The sequence below is a fragment of the Oncorhynchus gorbuscha genome, unplaced genomic scaffold (genome assembly GCF_021184085.1).
Source record: "Oncorhynchus gorbuscha isolate QuinsamMale2020 ecotype Even-year unplaced genomic scaffold, OgorEven_v1.0 Un_scaffold_1823, whole genome shotgun sequence".
Taxonomy (NCBI): domain Eukaryota; kingdom Metazoa; phylum Chordata; class Actinopteri; order Salmoniformes; family Salmonidae; genus Oncorhynchus; species Oncorhynchus gorbuscha.
Genome location: NW_025746496.1, coordinates 50791 through 67582, shown reverse-complemented (window position 1 = coordinate 67582; position 16792 = coordinate 50791). Strand labels below are relative to the sequence as shown.

At 42.3% G+C, this 16792-nt stretch overlaps 1 pseudogene; it reads left to right on the top strand.

The window, feature by feature from the left end:
• Positions 1–10720: 10720 nt before the first annotated feature.
• Positions 10721–11992, top strand: LOC124024290 (annotated as a pseudogene).
• Positions 11993–16792: the final 4800 nt, after the last annotated feature.

Below are 16792 nucleotides of genomic sequence, written 5' to 3'. Positions count from 1 at the left end.
GCACACACAGGGGGAGGTTGTGCTTCGGTGCTGGGTAAGGACAGCCGGCGACGTAACCCGATTTGAGAAACCAGATAAGATAGGGGGGTTTCTAGAAGTGCTGCCATCTCCCCGGCTTTGGAACAGACCATCCTGGGTTTTTTTGTCGCTTGTTCTTGGACATACCAATTAATTAGCTACGTTTTATACGTGTTTGTAACCAGAATTCGTTCCCCATTTATACGGAATTAATCGGACTCAAATCTACGGTGATCAACCTGAATATAGCCTAGTTGTTCTTCCTGTCCAGTTTTGTCGCCCAGTGCAACGTGGATAGTATCCACTTCAGGGTCAAAAACAACACATAACACAAGACATTTAATGGAAAATGACAGCGAATCCTTAGCTACTTTCCTAGTCTGAGTACTAGTCTCTTTAGATAACATATTGCCAAAGTCTCAACGTTCAAGATGTGCTGAATTTAAGACGAAGTTGCTCTTTGGTTGTTGTAAATAACATTAGTATTTTTCCAGGACAACGTGTGTAAATGTCATTCGAATTTATAACAAAGTCAATTGTTAATTAACAATGTAAAATTGTATTGTGAGGAATAAAATAATCAAGACGATAAAGTTTTGTGGTTGGAAATGCAGTGTTTATTTTTTAAAGAATTTAGACGTTGAGCCAGAAACTATTAAGACAGACCGGTTGCTTAGTAACCGGATACCAACATGTTCCGTGGAGATAAAGTCATCCTTCCAATATTTGCATAATCGTTGTTATTAATATATATGTTATATGTAATTAACATGTTATTAATATATATATTTATTTATTTATAGTCATCCTTCCAATATTTGCATAATCATTGTTATTAATATATATGTTATATGTAATTAACATGTTATTAATATATATATTTATTTATTTATAGTCATCCTTCCAATATTTGCATAATCATTGTTATTAATATATATACATGTATATATATTTTTATTATTAATATATATAAATGTATATATATATATATATATTAATAACATGTTAATAACATATATATTAATAACAACGATTATGCAAATATTGGGAGGGTGACTTTATAAATAAATAAATATATATTAATAGCATGTTAATTACATATAACATATATATTAATAACAACGATTATTAATTTGAGGTGCCGGGTACTCAGCTCTGGTGAGCTCCTGTCCAAGTTAAGCACGAGGGGTAAAGGGGCAGTTATCTGGAGTTGACCTCATTTATTTACGACAAGAAATGGTATTTTGGGGTTCCCCTCACCATTTCCAATGAGATTGGTAAATCTGTGTTCAGTGACACTTTGTAGTTAGGTTTGTATGCAGTCTGGTGATATGCCTGGGCATGCAGTTAGGTTTGTATGCAGTCTGATGATATACCAGGGACTGGGAATGCAGTTAGGTTTGTATGCAGTCTGGTGATATACCAGGGACTGGGAATGCAGTTAGGTTTGTATGCAGTCTGGTGATATACCAGGGACTGGGAATGCAGTTAGGTTTGTATGCAGTCTGGTGATATACCAGGGACTGGGGATGCAGTTAGGTTTGTATGCAGTCTGGGACTGGGGATGCAGTTAGGTTTGTAGTCTTTGCAGTTAGTATGCAGTCTGGATATACCAGGGACTGATATTTGTATGCCTGGGACTGGGGATGCAGTTAGGTTTGTATATACCAGGGACTGGGAATGTCTGGTGATATACCAGGGTTAGGTTTGTATGCCTGGGGATGCAGTTAGGTTTGTTTTCCTCCATTATCACCACTAATTTTAAATGATCACCAATCAATCAACACATGCTTTCCTTTGTACGCCTCAATACAATAATATATTAATGAATTAAATTAAATGAACGACGTTTTGAATGGAAATTTAAAATAAAACTTCTCTCAACTGCGTTGACTACTCCAGTCAGCAGATGGCGATGTGCGTCTTTCAGGTTCAGGCGACGCTGCCAGAGTGTGACGTATAATCTAGTGGACGGTACACGTCATCAACATGAACCGTTCAGCCACCTCGGTTAGCTTAGTAGCCAACAGAGCCGAAATATTGGAGCTCTTTAGAAGCTTTCAGAGGGTAGTGCGAACGGCTTTCTGGCGTATATATGTGTTTTAAACACATGTATGTCGTCTAGCTGTTACCCCGTTTAATTTCATATTGACGTTGTTAGACATCTAGCTAGCTGGTTAAGTTAGCCATAAGACTAAGCTGGTCACTGATGCTAGTTAGGTAAGCAAGCTAACACCCCATGACAGCAGGTCACTAAGTTAACTCTCCTCCTGTTAAAGAAGAGAGGGTCTGCTGGACGGAGAAAGACACTCGAGGAAGAAGAGAAGGCTGTCACAGTAATTAAAAGCAAGTTGAGGGTGAGGATGTTACAATAAAAGAGGAAGAGGTTACAGTGAAAGAAGAGGAAGACGCTTTCAGAGTGAAAGAGGAGGAGGATGTTGGCTACCTTGAAAGAAGAAGAGGAGGAAGAGAAAGAGGAGGATGCCGTTTTTGGAATGAAGGAGGAAGAGGAGGGGGAGATGACTGTTACAGTGAAAGAAGAGGAAGATGTTTTTGGAGTGAAGGAGGAAGAGGAGGAGGAGATTACTGTCACATTGGAGGATGAAGAAGAGAAGACTGGAGAACTGATTAACACCAGTAAGTACAGTGAGTACTATCTTATAAAACAGGGACATTGATCTGATTAACACCAGTAAGTACAGTGAGTACTATCTTATAAAACAGGGACATTGATCTGATTAACACCAGTAAATACAGTGAGTACTATCTTATAAAACAGGGACATTGATCTGATTAACACCAGTGAATACAGTGAGTACTATCTTATAAAACAGAGACATTGATCTGATTAACACCAGTGAATACAGTGAGTACTATCTTATAAAACAGAGACATTGATCTGATTAACACCAGTAAATACAGTGAGTACTATCTTATAAAACAGGGGCACAAACTCTGCAGTTGTTGAACTAGTGTGTGATTTTAATTATACATTTGGATATGTAGGAATTGGAAAAAGCTAACGTTAATGGTTCAAATGCTTCATTTGATTTTTTAAACAACATTTTAAAACTTTGCTGAATACCTCTCTGTAGTGCTTCGCTCAGTCTCTATACTCGACATCACATGACAGCAAAGTCATTATATATATTTTTTAAAATATGATTAAATATCAATGGTGTTATTATTAGCCCCTTCGTTTGTTGTTGTTGTAAGTTAGACAGACTGATCTGACTGAAATTGTCACGTTTGTCATATGGATGAGACCAAGGCGCAGCGTGATAAGCATTTATTCTTCTTTTAATGAAGGAAAAACACCTAAACTAACTAACAAAGAAACAAAACGAACGTGAAGCTATATAACACGAGTGACTGACTGGCAACTACACATAGACAATAACAACCCAAAAAATAACCAAGGAATATGGCTACCTAAATATCCTTCCCAATCAGAGACAACGATAAACAGCTTCCTCTGATTGAGAACCAATCTAGGCAACCATAGACATATAATCACCTAGACTATCAAAACCCCTAGACATACAAAAAACCCTAGACAATACAAAAAACCCTAGACAATACAAAAAACCCTAGACAATACAAAAAACCCTAGACAATACAAAAAACCCTAGACAATACAAAAACCCCTAGACGATACAAAAAACCCTAGACAATACAAAAAACCCTAGACAATACAAAAAACCCTAGACAATACAAAAAACCCTAGACAATACAAAAACCCCTAGACAATACAAAAACCCCTAGACGATACAAAAACCCCTAGACGATACAAAAACCCCTAGACGATACAAAAAAACCCTAGACGATACAAAAACCCCTAGACGATACAAAAACCCCTAGACGATAAAAACCCCTAGACGATACAAAAACCCCTAGACGATACAAAAACCCCTAGACGATACAAAAACCCCTAGACGATACAAAAACCCCTAGACGATACAAAAACCCCTAGACGATACAAAAACCCCTAGACAATACAAAAACTAAACAAACCACCCTTGTCACACCCTGACCTAACCAAATAATAAAGAAATCAAGGCAACCATAGACATATAATCACCTAGACTAGCAAAACACCTAGACAATACAAAAACCCCTAGACAATACAAAAAAAACCTAGACAATACAGAAACTAAGCAAACCACCCTTGTCACACCCTGACCTAACCAAATAATAAAGAAAACAAAGATAACTAAGGTCAGGGGGGCGTGACAGTAATATCTATGATATCATGTATTACAGTCAACTCTGATTTCAAATGATGAAGAGGACAGAATCAAGACAAGGAAGGATCATTTTGATCTGGAATGTTCTAAAATAAAACAAGGCAGGAGAACAGGTTGTAATTGATATTGATGGTAAAACAGGTTATAATTGATATAAAACAGGTTGTAATTGATATAAAACAGGTTGTAATTGATATAAATCAGGTTGTAATTGATATTGATGGTAGAAGTGGAGATCAGTTGATGAATTGCCTGGCAGGGCTGTGGGACAGTGGAGATTAGTTTATAAATTGCCTGGCTGGGCTGTGGGACAGTGGAGATTAGTTTATAAATTGCCTGGCTGGGCTGTGGGACAGTGGATATTAGTTTATAAATTGATGGGATCATCATGAAGAACTAACAGCTATTACCCAGGGATCATCATGAAGAACTAACAGCCATTACCCAGGGATCATCATGAAGAACTAACAGCCATTGCCCAGGGATCATCATGAAGAACTAACAGCTATTACCCAGGAATCATCATGAAGAACTAACAGCTATTACCCAGGAATCATCATGTGCAAGTACTGGTTAAGGAGTTCAGTTTCAATATTTTTTTACGGGGGGGTCGAGGTGAGGAGGAGGATTATTTAAGATGCTGTTTAAGATATTTTCGGAAGAGGCCTCTGTTGTCCTAGCTTCAGGGGGAAGCATGTCTCATCATTGGGGTGCCATGACAGGGAAGAGCTTGGACTGGGCTGAGCGGGATCCACACTCCCGTCAGGGTGGGAGGGCCAAGAGACCTGAGGTTGCAGAGGAGAGTGCTCCGGTTGGGGTGTAGGGTTTGAGCATAGCCTGAATGTAGGGAGGGTCAGTTCCCCTTGCTGCTCTGTAGGCAAGTATTATTACCTGCGCTACTTCCTGTGTGAGGTAAGGTCGTAATCTACGGATGTTGTAGACCACGGCCCTGCAGGAGCGAATCACTGATTTGACGTTTGCAGAGAACGTCAGGGTGTTGTCAAAGGGTCACGCCAACGTTCTTTGCACTCTGTGAGGAAGACACCGTGTCAACCGTGATTGAGAGGTCTATGAGCGGGCAGGCCTTTCCCTGGAGGAAGAGCAGCTCTGACTTCTCGAGGTTGAGTTTGAGGTGACTGACATCCAAGTTTCCACGCAGAGATACTACATGTCTTTATCTGGGCGTCAGAAGGGGGGAAAGGAGAAAAGTAGTTGAGTTTCATCCTCATAGCAGTGATCGGAGAGACCATGTGAGGATATGACAGAGCTGAGTGACTTGGTGTATAGACTGAAGAAGAAAGGGCCTAGAACCAAACCCTGGGGGACACCAGTAGCGAGAGTACGTAGTGCGGACACAGATCCTCTGAATGTCACCTGGTATGAGTGGCCTGTCAGGTAGGATTCAAGAGTGTTTCAGAGCCCGAGACGCCTAGTCCTGAGAGAATGGAGAGGAGGATCTGATAGAGCCTGAGACACCCAGCCAGTCCTGAGAGGATGGAGAGGAGGATCTGTTAGAGCCTGAGACACCCAGTCCTGAGAGGATGGAGAGGAGGATCTGATGATTTATAGTGCTGAAAGCAGCAGATAGATCTAGGAGGATGAGAACAGAGAGAGAGAGAGAGAGTCAACTGCTTTGGTAGTCTCCAGGACACAGAGAAGAGCAGCCTCGGTTGTTTGACCCGCCTTGACGTCCGTCTGACTGGTTAGAGTCAAGAAGATAGTTCTTGGAGAGAGGATAACGAAAAAGTTGATCAGTGACAGAACGCTCAAGTGCTTTGGACAGAAAAGAAAGAAGGGATAGCTGTCTGTAGTTTTTTAACGTCAGATGAGTCGAGTTTTTGGTTTCTTGAGGAGGGGGAGCGACTCGGGCCATTTTGAAGTCGGAGGGGACGCGGCCAGTGTTCAGGGATGAGTTGAGGAGGGAAGTGAGGAATGGGAGAAGGTCTCCAGAGATGGTCTGTAGAAGGGAGGAGGGAATGGGGTCAAGCGGGCAGGTTTTTGGGCAGCCAGACCTCACTAGTCGCAGGATTTAATTTGGAGAGAGAGGGGAAAAAGAGGTCAAGGAGTAGGGTAGTTCTGTGTGAGTGAGACCAGTGGACTCAATAGGCTGAGTGGATGAGACCAGTGGACTGAACAGGCTGAGTGGATGAGACCAGTTAACTCAATAGGCTGAGTGGATGAGACCAGTGGACTGAACAGGCTGAGTGGATGAGACCAGTGGACTCAACGAGCTGAGTGGATGAGACCAGTGGACTCAATAGGCTGAGTGGATGAGACCAGTAAACTCAATATGTTTTGTGGATGAGACCAGTGGACTGAACAGGCTGAGTGGATGAGACCAGTACACTCAATATGCTTTGTGGATGAGACCAGTGGACTCAATAGGCTGAGCGGATGAGTAGTGGATGTCGTCAAAGTGGTTGAGAGAGAGTTTGCGGTGGTGCATGACCATCTGGGTACGAGCTGAGTGGTTAGGGGTTGGAGGAGAGAGAGACCACCTGGGTACGGGCTGAGTGGTTAGGGGTTGGCGGAGAGAGAGACCATCTGGGTACGGGCTGAGTGGTTAGGGGTTGGAGAGAGAGAGACCACCTGGGTACGGGCTGAGTGGTTAGGGGTTGGAGGAGAGAGAGACCATCTGGGTACGGGCTGAGTGGTTAGGGGTTGGAGGAGAGAGAGACCATCTGGGTACGGGCTGAGTGGTTAGGGGTTGGAGGAGAGAGAGACCACCTGGGTACGGGCTGAGTGGTTAGGGGTTGGAGGAAAGAGAGATCGAAACCTCTCCTCCTTAGAAAACAAAGTAGTGATTAGAGACCTGAAGGGAGGATGCAGTGAGATTAGTAGGAGAACAGAGACCTGAAGGGAGGACGCAGTGAGATTAGTAGGAGAACAGAGACCTGAAGGGAGGACGCAGTGAGATTAGTAGGAGAACAGAGACCTGAAGGAGGATGCAGTGAGATTAGTAGGAGAACAGAGACCTGAAGGGAGGATGCAGTGAGATTAGTAGGAGAACAGAGACCTGAAGGGAGGATGCAGTGAGATTAGTAGGAGAACAGAGACCTGGAGGGAGGATGCAGTGAGATTAGTAGGAGAACAGCCTCTAGTAAAGATGAGGTCCAGCATATTGCCTGTCTTGTGAGTGGGAGGGGATTGTTAAAGTGGGAGGGGATTGTGAAAGTGGGAGGTGACTGTGAAAGTGGGAGGTGACTGTGAAAGTGGGAGGTGACTGTGAAAGTGGGAGGTGACTGTGAAAGTGGGAGGTGACTGTGAAAGTGGGAGGTGACTGTGAAAGTGGGAGGGGACTGTGAAAGTGGGAGGGACTGTGAAAGTGGGAGGTGACTGTGAAAGTGGGAGGTGATTGGGAAAGGGGAAAAGAGACAAGGAGGGGAATGTGAAGGTGGGAGGTGACTGTGAAAGTGGGAGGTGATTGGGAAAGTGGGAAGTCAAAAGAGACAAGGAGGGGAATGAGAGAGTTGTTCTCTGAAATAAATTAATTGAAGGCAGATGTTGAAGTCGCCAAAATGTACGAAGAGCGGTGAGCCATCATCAGGAAACTAGCTTATCAAGGTCTCAAGATCATTGAGGAACTCTCCAAGGGCACCTGGGGCCAAAATGTCAGACTGTACAATGTTCAGCTCTGGGGTCATCCATGTCTCCAGGAAAAGTGACAGCATGGAGTTCAAATGTGGAGATGGACAGGTGAGGGAGAAAAGAGAAAATCTCATCCACGTCAGGAGAAATGTGTAGCCCTGTTAACCACCACCATGTCTCCATCAGGGATGACCAGTAGCAGTGTTCTCTGGGGTCATCCATGTCTCCATCAGGGCCAAAATGTCAAGGGACTGTAGGGCAGCATATAGGCTGAGATTAACTCAGTGTTCTTGAACAGCAGATCCGCAGTTCCAAACAATGCCAGAAATCCGGAATTCCACTCTAAACCAGAAATCCGGAATTCCACGCAGGGAACTCTAAACCAGAAATCCGGAATTCCACGCAGGGAACACTAAACCAAACCAGAAATCCGGAATTCCACGCAGGGAACACTAAACCAGAGATCCGGAATTCCACACAGGGAACACCAATCAACTACCGGCAATCAACAGAATCAATCAATCAAGCGTGATCCTGGACAACACCCTGTCGTTCTCAACTAACATCAAGGCGGTGGCCCGTTCCTGTAGGTTCATGCTCTACAACATCCGCAGAGTACGACCCTGCCTCACACAGGAAGCGGCGCAGGTCCTAATCCAGGCACTTGTCATCTCCCGTCTGGATTACTGCAACTCGCTGTTGGCTGGGCTCCCTGCCTGTGCCATTAAACCCCTACAACTCATCCAGAACGCCGCAGCCCGTCTAGTGTTCAACCTTCCCAAGTTCTCTCACGTCACCCCGCTCCTCCGCTCTCTCCACTGGCTTCCAGTTGAAGCTCGCATCCGCTACAAGACCATGGTGCTTGCCTACGGAGCTGTGAGGGGAACGGCACCTCAGTACCTCCAGGCTCTGATCAGGCCCTACACCCAAATAAGGGCACTGCGTTCATCCACCTCTGGCCTGCTCGTCTCCCTACCACTGAGGAAGTACAGTTCCCGCTCAGCTCAGTCAAAACTGTTCGCTGCTCTGGCCCCCAATGGTGGAATAAACTCCCTCACGACGCCAGGACAGCGGAGTCAATCACCACCTTCCGGAGACACCTGAAACCCCACCTCTTTAAGGAATACCTAGGATAGGATAAAGTAATCCTTCTCACCCCCTCCCCCTTAAAATATTTAGATGCACTATTGTAAAGTGGTTGTTCCACTGGATGTCATAAGGTGAATGCACCAATTTGTAAGTCGCTCTGGATAAGAGCGTCTGCTAAATGACTTAAATGTAAATGTAACTACTGGCAATCAACAAAATCAATCAATCAACTACCAGCAATCAACAAAATCAATCAATCAACTACCAGCAATCAACAGAATCAATCAATCAACTACCAGGCAATCAACAGAATCCAAATGTACAGTTGAGATCGATGTTGAGAGGATCTAGTCCAGAGTAAACAGTTTTATGTTGAGAGGATCTAGTCCGGAGTAAACAGTTTTATGTTGAGAGGATCTAGTCCAGAGTAAACAGTTTTATGTTGAGGGATCTAGTCCAGAGTAAACAGTTTTATGTTGAGGGATCTAGTCCAGAGTAAACAGTTTTATGTTGAGGGATCTAGTCCAGAGTAAACAGTTTTATGTTGAGGGATCTAGTCCAGAGTAAACAGTTTTATGTTGAGGGATCTAGTCCAGAGTAAACAGTTTTATGTTGAGAGGATCTAGTCCAGAGTAAACAGTTTTATGTTGAGAGGATCTAGTCTGGAGTAAACAGTTTTATGATGAGGGATCTAGTCCAGAGTAAACAGTTTTATGTTGAGGGATCTAGTCCAGAGTAAACAGTTTTATGTTGAGGGATCTAGTCCAGAGTAAACAGTTTTATGTTGAGGGATCTAGTCCAGAGTAAACAGTTTTATGTTGAGAGGATCTAGTCCAGAGTAAACAGTTTTATGTTGAGAGGATCTAGTCCGGAGTAAACAGTTTTATGATGAGGGATCTAGTCCAGAGTAAACAGTTTTATGTTGAGATGATCTAGTCCAGAGTAAACAGTTTTATAATTTGGAGCTTTAATTTAGGTCTCTCTGTTTAACCAAATACTCTGTCTTTGGCAGGAGAGAGACCAGTCTGTCACTCTGACAGCGGGAAGAGTCCTTCAGAGGAACCAGACCCAGAGACGCCCAAACCAGCGAGACGACACCCCTGCTCCCAGTGTAATAAGAGTTTTAAGTGGTTATGGAAGCTGAAAGAGCATGACAGAACACACACAGGAGAAAAGCCTTACCACTGCTCTCAGTGTGGAAAAGGTTTTACCAACTTAGGGAACCTAAAAAAACATGCAAAATTACACACAGGAGAGAAGCCTTTCCAATGCTCCCAGTGTGGAAAGAGTTTTACACGGTTAGGGAACCTGAAGGACCATAAAAGAGTACACACAGGAGAGAAGCCTTTCCAATGCTCCCAGTGTGGAAATGGTTTTACTCAGTTAGGGAACCTGAAAAGGCATGAGAGAATGCACACAGGACAGAGAACTTTCCAATGTTCCCAGTGTGGAAAGAGTTTTATTCTGTTACTTGAAAAAGCTAGGGAGCCTGAAAGCTCATAAAATAGTTCACACAGGAGAGAAGCCTTTCCAATGCTCCCAGTGTGGAAAGGGTTTTATTCTGTTAGGGAACATATAAAATTAAAAGGAGAGCATGACGAAACACACAGGAGAGAATACACACAGCCTTTCCAATGTTCCCAGTGTGGAAAGAGTTTTACACGGCTAGGGAGCCTGAAAGCTCATGAAAGGATACACACAGGGGATACATCTTACCATTGCTCTCTGTGTGGAAAGAAATTTACCAAGTTAAAGAACCTAAAAAACATATAAAATTACACACAGGAGAGAAACCTTTCCAATGCACCCAATGTGGAAAGAGTTTTACACAGAAGTTAGGAAACCTGAAGGATCATAAAAGAATACACACAGGAGAGAAACCTTTCCAATGCACTCAATGTGGAAAGAGTTTTACACGATTAGGAAACCTGAAGGACCATCAAATAATGCACACAGGAGAGAAGCCTTTCCAATGTTCCCAGTGTGGAAGTGGTTTTACCCAGTTAGGGAACTTGAAAAGGCATGAGAGAACCCACACAGGACAGAGAACTTTCCAATGTTCCCAGTGTGGAAAGAGTTTTGCACAGTTAGGGAGCCTGAAAGAACATAAAATAGTTCACACAGGAGAGAAGCCTTTCCAATGCTCCCAGTGTGGAAAGGTTTTTACCCTGTTAGGGAACTTGAAAAAGCATGAGAAAATACACACAGGAGAGAAGCCGTTCCAATGTTCCCAGTGTGGAAATAGTTTTAAAAGTTCAGGGAGCCTGAAGGAGCATGAAAGAACACACACAGGGGAGACATCTTACCATTGTTCTATGTGTGGAAAGGATTTTACCAAGATAGGGAACCTAAAAAACATATACAATTACACACAGGGGAGAAACCTTTCCAATGCTCCCAGTGTGGGAAGGGTTTTACACGATTAGGGAATCTGAAGGACCATAAATTAATACACACAGGCGAGAAGCCGTTCCAATGTTCCCAGTGTGGAAAGGGTTTTACCCAGATAGGGAACCTGAAAAGGCATGAGAGAACCCACACAGTCTTAACAATGACCCCAGGAGTTGGAACCAGTTCAGAAAACAGAACAGAAAACCGCAAAAAACTATGTTCTATTGAGGAACAGAAACAGAACCGGGAAAGAAAGTGATCTCCTGCGTTCTGGAACAGAAGCATTATTTTAAAAGTATGGTAACCGGTTAATAACATTCTTTTAAAGTAACTGTCCTGTGAAAATCTAACTTTTTAATATCCAAATAATGTTGTTGACTCGTCCGATTCTAGTATTTGAGGCCAAAGCATAAATTACAGATGAAAAAAATAATAAAAAATAAAACCTCTTTTTAAAAATTACTATTTCTCCCTGAGGAGAATTAACTGGCCAATCAACAGTCTTGAGGAGAATGAGCTGGCCAATCCACGGTCTACTCGTGTTATTTTTTGTGACCGGTATACACCCACACCATTCTACTAGGAAGGCGTTCTTAATGTTTTGTCCACTCTGTGTTCCTCTCCATGATGTATTGTTACACCATGTAGGAGCAGTATAGACCTAGTCTGTTCATTATATACATCTACATGATGTATTGTTACACCATGTAGGAGCAGTATAGACCTAGTCTGTTCATTATATACATCTACATGATGTATTGTTACACCATGTAGGAGCAGTATAGACCTAGTCTGGTCATTATATACATCTACATGATGTATTGTTACACCGTGTAGGAGCAGTATAGACCTAGTCTGTTCATTATATACATCTACATGATGTATTGTTACACCATGTAGGAGCAGTATAGACCTAGTCTGTTCATTATATACATCTACATGATGTATTGTTACACCATGTAGGAGCAGTATAGACCTAGTCTGTTCATTATATACATCTACATGATGTATTGTTACACCATGTAGGAGCAGTATAGACCTAGTCTGTTCATTATATACATCTACATGATGTCACCATGTAGGAGCAGTAGTCTGTTCAGACCATTATTATGTATTTGTTAATCCGATCTGTTTGTTTGACTGAATTAATTATATTTATTATTATTATTGATTATATATCAAATTAATAAGACGTTGCCTTAAATGCAGATGTGTAGGAGATGTTTGTTTTAAATCATTAGAAATCTGCACTAATCAATGAATCACTTGCTTCTCTTTATATGTCTCAATATAATATTGTTAGCTAATGAATTAAATGAATGAAAAATAAAGTGTTTTGTTGTTGTCAACTTCCGGGTCAGTAGCATCAGTCAAACCTTACACACACACACACACACACACACACACACACACACACACACACACACACACACACACACACACACACACACACACACACACACACACACACACACACACACACACACACACACACACACACACACACACACACACACACACACACACACACACACACAGACAGACAGACAGACAGACAGACAGACAGACAGACAGACAGACAGACAGACAGACAGACAGACAGACAGACAGACAGACAGACAGACAGACAGACAGACAGACAGACAGACAGACAGACAGACAGACAGACAGACAGACAGACAGACAGACAGACAGACAGACAGACAGACAGACAGACAGACAGACAGACAGACAGACAGACAGACAGACAGACAGACAGACAGACAGACAGACAGACAGACAGACAGACAGACAGACAGACAGACAGACAGACAGACAGACAGACAGACAGACAGACAGACAATCTCTGATAAGCAGGAAAGTGCTAAGAATATAGATATATATTAATGTATTAATGTATGTAGCCTTAGAAATAAGGTGACAGACGCCTGATATACTATCTCTGATAAGCAGGAAAGTGCTAAGAATATATATATATATTAATGTATTAATGTATGTAGCCTTAGAAATAAGGTGACAGACGCCTGATATACTATCTCTGATAAGCAGGAAAGTGCTAAGAATATATATATATATTAATGTATTAATGTATGTAGCCTTAGAAATAAGGTTCATGAAGTTGTTAACGTTGGATACCGTTCATATACTGGCCACCTCTGAAACGTTCATATACTGGCCACCTCTGAAACGTTCATATACTGGCCACCTCTGAAACGTTCATATACTGGCCACCTCTGAAACGTTCATATACTGGCCACCTCTGAAACGTTCATATACTGGCCACCTCTGAAACGTTCATATACTGGCCACCTCTGAAACGTTCATATACTGGCCACCTCTGAAACGTTCATATACTGGCCACCTCTGAAACGTTCATATACTGGCCACCTCTGAAAACGTTCATATACTGGCCACCTCTGAAACGTTCATATACTGGCCACCTCTGAAACGTTCATATACTGGCCACCTCTGAAACGTTCATATACTGGCCACCTCTGAAACGTTCATATACTGGCCACCTCTGAAACGTTCATATACTGGCCACCTCTGAAACGTTCATATACTGGCCACCTCTGAAACTCACTTAGACATTTTCTTTGATACAGCAGGAGCAATACAGGGATATAACATCTACAGAAAAGACAGGAATGCCAATGGGGGAGTTGTTGCTGTATACAATGGGGGAGGTGTTGCTGTTTACAATGGGGGAGTTGTTGCTGTATACAATGGGGGAGGTGTTGCTGTTTACAATGGGGGAGGTGTTGCTGTTTACAATGGGGAGGTGTTGCTGTTTACAATAGGGGAGGTGTTGCAATTTACAATGGGGGAGGTGTTGCCGTTTACAATGGGGGAGGTGTTGCTGTTTACAATGGGGGAGGTGTTTCTGTTTACAATGGGGGAGGTGTTGCCACAATGGGGGAGGTGTTGCCACAATGGGGGAGGTGGTGCTGTTTTACAATGGGGGAGGTGGTGCTGTTTTACAATGGGGGAGGTGGTGCTGTTTTACAATGGGGGAGGTGGGGTATACAATGGGGAGGTGGTGCTGTTTTACAATGGGGGAGGTGGTGCTGTTTACAATGGGGGAGGTGTTGCCGTTTACAATGGGGGAGGTGTTGCTGTATACAATGAGGGAGGTGTTGCTGTATATTCAGAGCCATATTCCTGCTTAGAGAAGATCTCACATTAAATACTGTTGAAGTAATATGACTAGAGTTGAATCTGTTGAGAGAAGATCTCACATTAAATACTGTTGAATTGCTGTGGTTGCAAGTTTCCTGCCTCATATAAAGCCTCTTTTGCTAAAGGTCTATATGGGATATATGTGGATAAATAGATATATATTGTAGAAAAGGCCCATGGAGTTGGTGGAATACTCCTTTAATTAATTGCCATTTACTCAGCTGGGCCAGGGGCGCTTTAATTAGGTCAGGTGGAAATGTCCTACAGATCTCAACTCTATAAAAGGAGGAAATTGCCATTGCCTGATCTCGCTGCTTTCTCTTCCCTAAATCCATCTGATCCAGAAGTTCTGTGCGTCCATGAATCCACGTAAGTCCACCGACTCTTACCTTTCATCAGAATGATCTGTGGTGATCGGGAGAGTGGGCCATTCAGTTATTGTTTATAGTTATCACCGCGGAGCGCACGCTTGAAACATATTGTGTAATGTGAATTGTTAATAATGACTGCTATGATTTGATCTTTGATTATGAATTTGATTGTATACATGTTATTTGTTTCCTTTGTGATGCAGCACAGACTACCAGTAAATATACCACTTTATGGTTAAAGGAATTCCTGCCTCAGTCTCATACATTCCTCTGTCACCTGACACGTGACCACCTGTTCACCTTCACTGTCAGTCATCCTACCTGTCCAGCAACCCACACAGATTCCACTAATCTTTCATATATGGATAAATAGATATATATGGATATATATATATATATATATACCGACTATAGGCCACCAAGTGCTAAAGGTCTATATGGGATATATATAGATATATAGATATATATAGATATAGATATGCTAAAGGTCTATATGGGATATATATATATAGATATATAGATATATATATATATACGGCTATAGGCCACCAAGTGCTAAAGGTCTATATGGGATATATATAGATATATAGATATATATATATATATATATACGGCTATAGGCCACCAAGTAAAGGTCTATATGGGATATAGATATATATATATATAGGCCACCAAGTGCTATATATATATATATATATATATATATATATATATATATATATATAGAGTGCTAAAGGTCTATATGGGATATAAGTGCTAAAGGTCTATATGGGATATATATACGGCTATAGGCCACCAAGTGCTAAAGGTCTATATGGGATATAGATATATATATATATATATATATACGGCTATAGGCCACCAAGTGCTAAAGGTCTATATGGGATATATATAGATCAGTGGTTCTTAACCTGGGTTCGATCGAACCCCAGGAGTTCGGTGAGTCAGTCTCAGGGGTTCGGCGGAGGTCAAGACACACATCCGACATCCGACCGATATGATTTGTGATGACACGCCCTGCTTGGCCATCATTGGCTGCAGGTGATCACGCTACAACGCTTGGCCTATCTGTGCTGCAGGGAATTTGGTGTGCCCAGTAGTCTACTTGTGACTGTCGTGATGGTATGTCTTGTGATTTATTTCTTAATATTTGAATCCCTTCATACATACTATGTCGAGCAAAAAAAGAAAGTGGTCGGACGAATATGTACAATATGGATTCACGTGTATAATGGAACATGATGGGAGTCAGCGTCCTAACTGCATGATTTGCAATGCCAAGTTGAGTAATTCTAGTCTAGCACCGGCAAAACTAAGAACACTTCCTTAAGCTGCATGGAGATGGAAAATACAAGAACACAACGTTCGCTGAATTCAAGGTGAAGAGAGCCAGATTCGATGTAAAAGCTACTCTGCCTGTTCTCGGCTTTGTACCCATCAACAAACTGACAGCATCGTATGAAGTTGCTTACCTGATCGCAAAGCAGGGCAAACCACACACCATTGGTGAAACACTCATAAAACCAGCTGTGTTGAAAATGGTGAATATATCATGCTGAGAAAAGAGGCTGAAGTTAAGTTATCCCAAATTCCTCTTTCAAATGACACCATCAGCGACAGAATAGAGGACATGAGCAAAGACATCTTGGCTTAAGTAGTTGCAGATCTGATTTCAAGCCCGGCAAAATTCTGCCTTCAACTCGACGAGACCACAGACGTTTCCAATCTAAGCCAGCTTGCTCTATTCGTGCACTATGTGAAAGACGACGTGATAAAGGAAGATTTTGTTTATTTTGCCTCTTACAACAACAACTAAGGCAGCCGATGTGAAGAAACTTGTGGATGACTTCTTCAAAGACAACAATCTTTCGTGGGTTTCTGCAGTTTGTTTGGACGGAGCTCCAATAA